At 42.8% G+C, this 4,521-nt stretch overlaps 1 pseudogene; it reads right to left on the bottom strand.

The window, feature by feature from the left end:
• Positions 1 to 2,498: 2,498 nt before the first annotated feature.
• Positions 2,499 to 2,927, bottom strand: LOC110322243 (annotated as a pseudogene).
• Positions 2,928 to 4,521: the final 1,594 nt, after the last annotated feature.

Genomic DNA, 4,521 nt, shown 5'->3' with positions numbered 1-4,521 from the left:
TCTTGTGTCCGTGTCTGTTTGTCACCCCTCATTCGCGGAATCCTCGCTCACCTGCAACCAGAGACCCGTTCCCTGCAGATCAGGGACCCCAGGAAAGTCCGTCTGTGGCAGGGGGGATATGTGGTGTGTGGTTCAGTAGACCTGAGAATTTTACATAGTGGCCTTCTAGGAAAAGGTGAAGATTAGAAGATTGGAAGCCATTTTGAGCCATTTCTGTGTCTTTAACTGTATACAGTGTATAATTCACATAAAGGGGAAGGAGTTAAAGTAAGCAAGAAGAACTGCAGCTCTGGTGTGGTTTTGTAACTGGAACCTCACTCTGGAACCCCTTCGGCTCCCTAGTCTTTAAGGTCTCTTCAGACTGCACAGAGAAGAATATAGTGTAGAAGATAGGGATCTGATTACAGAGCAAATGGGACACCCCAAAGGGGTAGAAATAGGCAGTGAGACATTATGTCAATCTACATGTAAGGCAGGCTTACGATGTCTAAGGACTCCAGACATGAACATGGTGGTTACGTATCAGGATTCTTTCATTTGGATAATCGTTCCCTAAAAGTCGATGTGTTAGAGTCTTGATGCCCAGAGCAGTGCCTGGGGAAGGCCTTTAGGTCATTAGAATGTGCCCTAGAAGAGTACCAAGGTATCCTAGACTCATGACTCCTCATTCACAGCATAAACAATTGGCTCTGCTACATGTTCCCACCATAAAAGTTACGTAGTTTGAAGAGACCATGGTTAAGGTTACGGGGGGGGGGGGGAATCTAAACCCCATCCTATTTCTGAAGCACCAGCTCTAAGATATCAACCATAATTCTTTACACAAAGAAGATGAAAAATAAGTCTAAAATGCAGAGAAGATAGGTTGGAAATCTTCCGGCAGGTGGAAAAGAATAGAAGTCATATGCGTAGGTGAATTCACCAGGGACAGAGTGGGCTGGACTGAGGACAGGGTGGAGCACAATTCTGCTATCTCAGAAGGAAGCTGAGAGAAAGAGGCGATTCATGACATCAAAATCTCAGGTCCAGGAACAGGAATTGTGAGTTATTTGTCAAGAAGGCCCCAGAGTCCCTCAGAGCAGCATATGCTATTGCCATTCCTCTTGGTTGCCTGCCAAAAGTAGCCTGTAAAACCATATTGTTGAATACACCACACACTTGGGTTGTAGAACAGAAAAATTAATAGCAAGCATGGACCAGGAAACTCTTATTGCTGGTTAGATTTCATAGTGCAGGAAGATGCTACACAGACTGCTGGAGGAATATACATAAATGCTCTTACTCAGTGTTGACTCAATTATGCCATACCACTGACCTACAAGAAGTGCCCACTGGTGTGATAGTGGCATGACTGTTGTATGAGTAACCAACAGCCTTCTGATTGGATTTGTGGCCTGCTCCCTTGTCTGGAGAAGTCCTAGGTCCTAGGGAGAGCCTACCATTGTTTTCGTAAATGGCCATGTGGTCAAACTATCTTATATTTATGTTTATACTAAGAGATTTGTGCTGTTACTGGCTTACATCAGGGAAGCTTCTTTTAGCAGTGGGCGATAGTTAAAGCAGACTCATAGCTGGTCAGAGTGCTGAGAATGCATGACTGTGAGTGCTCACACACAGATAGGGCATCTATATCAGTATCACATGTCTACAGGCTCAGGGGACACCTGAGTAAGAATGCTATAAAGTACTGTCTTCTGAACATGACATATTGCACGCGTAAACTCAAAGCAGCTGTGCTTGTCTATAGAAAACCAAGCCAACTAAAAATCCAGCATAGATAGGGAGGAAGCCCTGAGCCCCAGTCCCTATCAGAGGAGCTGTTGGCAGTTGATGGCTGCTTGGGAAAGGGAGACATTTTCTTTTCTTTTCTTTTCTTTTCTTTTCTTTTCTTTTCTTTTCTTTTCTTTTCTTTTCTTTTCTTTTTTTTCTTCTTCTCTTCTTTTTTTGGCAGTAAAAATAGTATTTTATTCCTCCCCTCCCCCCAAGCCCCCCACACTCCCACTCCCCAGTCAACCCCCAGTACACTTTTCCCCTCTCCTTCCCACAGCAATGCTACAAACAGAAAAAAATAAGTTTCGGGGGCAGGAATAGGAGGGGGAGGGGATATGGGTAAAAACAGTTAAATCACAATAGGAATTTCCCCAAACAGGTTAATTCCTCTTGTCATCCTCTTCACCTTCATCATCAGGTTCTCGTTTTCGCTTCTGACTCCCTTCTTCTTCACCAGCTTCTTCTTCGTCTTCCTCGTCATCCACTTCCCCGTCGTTGTAACCTTCCTCGTCCTCCTCTGCCTCTCCACTCACGTCCTCTTCCTCCCCTTCTTCCTCCTCATCCTCTTCCTCTTCATCTTCCACTAGCTGGGCATATTCATCATACTCCTCCTCATCCTCATCTTCCTCGTCGTCATCCTCCACGTAGCCCTCCACATCGGAGTCGGGGGGCCTCCTTGTTGTCCCTGTCATAGCCATCGAGGTACATGACCTGGGGTAGGGGCTTGAACACGTTTTCTCGGTAGGCATTCAGGTTGGTCACCTCACGGTTAAACAGGTCTAGGCTCTTGAGATTCTCTTCTTCAGCGGCTCTATTGTGCTGAGATCTTTTGTTTTGTTGCCGCTTAAATTTAGATGCTTAAGGTTCGGACATTTCTCTGCCAATACTTCCAGGTCCCCTGAGATTCTGTTTTCGCTTAATTCAAGCTTCTTGAGTTTGTTTAACTTTGGTAAGTTGGAAATGGAGGTGAGGCCTACGTTGGTTGTACTTAGGAATTCCAGTTCTTCAAACTCATCCGTGAGGCCTTTGATTTTGCCTTCAATTGACTTACAGTTATCCAGGACCAGCTCTTTCACATCAGAGGGCGTCCTGTTCCGCAGCTCTAAATAAATCCGTTTGTCCATCTCCATCTCTCGCGCTCTCTCTTTCTGCAGAGGATCCTGAGCCAGCGGAATTCAATCAATAAACCCTGAACCCACAGCCGCGCATTTTAGGACTTTGAAGGCTCAACCAGCTCCACTCGGTTCTCTGGGAGACATTTTCTTTGGGAGTGTGGACAGTCACAACTCCATGCACAAATGAGCGTGCTAATTAAACTCAGGCAGTTATCTAAAACAAACTCCCAGCATACACACACACACACACACACACACACACACACACACACACAAAATAACCCATACAGTTGTTAGGGATATAGTTTGGGAGAGTCCACAGGTAATAGAGGGTAGATAAAACCAAGACATATTGAATACATGCATAAAATTTTCAAAAAATAAATAACACTGTTGTTCACTATATATTATATGTTACTATATATTATATATTACATATTACATAGTATATATCATATTATATGTATTATATTATATAATGTATATTAAATAATATATGTTATATATTATATGATGTGTATGTAAAATATATAATATAATGTATATACATGCATATAATATATAATATATAAAATTATATTTATATATAATATATAAATATAAAAATGTATACTATGTATGTATGAAAATCAGTGAGAAAGAAGAAAAAGATCCAGGAATCTAAAGGGAGAGAGAGAGAGAGAGAGAGAGAGAGAGCTAGCTGACTCCAAGAAACAGAAGCATGTAGCTTCCTCTCAGCCTCATTCTTGCCTTTATGCTCTCAACAAATCTTTAGGAAAGACGTCAGTGCTATACGCTGTAGTCACATGATAAGTGAGATGTTCTCTTGCTTTCAATGACTTTAGGACCTAAGATTACAGAAATAAACGCAAAAGCAGGTAGCAATTTCTGCAACAAAAGTAGGTCCAATTTCAGAGTTGAGGTTTAGAGAAAATGGCTAGATTAGAAGGTTTAGGGACCCGTTCCTATCAGGAGTCTGTGAGTTCCCACTCACAGGTATCCCAATGTAATTATTCTACTTCAGGGCTAAGGACTAATAAATTTAAAACTCCTGGATAATTCCTATGTGCAAGAAAAATTGACCACGACCACATCAGTGAGTAGTTGATTTAATGAATCTGAAATAGCTACACAGAGGACTGTTTTAATGATGGCCAGAAGTGGTTTACACAGAGTGCTTGGCATATAGACAAGGTCCCGTGAACACAAGCTGTTGTTATTAGGAAGGGCCATGGGCTATCTCCCCTTCGTGGCCTTTTCATGTGCCTGCCAACCACAATGAATGCTCTGGAAATTTTATGAGTGTTTGTATAAAGAGTGACAGCAAGCCCCCTGCTCCCTCCCCAGCAGCCTCTGGCTTGGCAGCAGAGAGATGTATCATGGGGCTCCAGTTCCACAGTGGAAATGTGTGGAGGAGACGTGTTCTGCCTGGTGTCTAGAGAAAGCCACAGGACTCCTGGAAGACTTGTCCTGACTAGTTCTTCTCCACCCTGCTAGAGACATGTTTGAACATATGGTTGAGAGACATGCTACATTGAAGAGAGAGGTCCTGGGAAAATGCAGGTGGGGTTAAAACTTACTTGGTTGCCAAAAAAAAGAAAGACAAGACAAGGAAAAGGAAAAGACAAAAAAAAAG

This window comes from Mus pahari, chromosome 5, assembly GCF_900095145.1.
Source record: "Mus pahari chromosome 5, PAHARI_EIJ_v1.1, whole genome shotgun sequence".
Classification (NCBI taxonomy): Eukaryota; Metazoa; Chordata; class Mammalia; order Rodentia; family Muridae; genus Mus; species Mus pahari.
The sequence above is the reverse complement of the archived record's forward strand: the minus strand, read 5'-3'. Positions and strand labels throughout refer to the sequence as shown.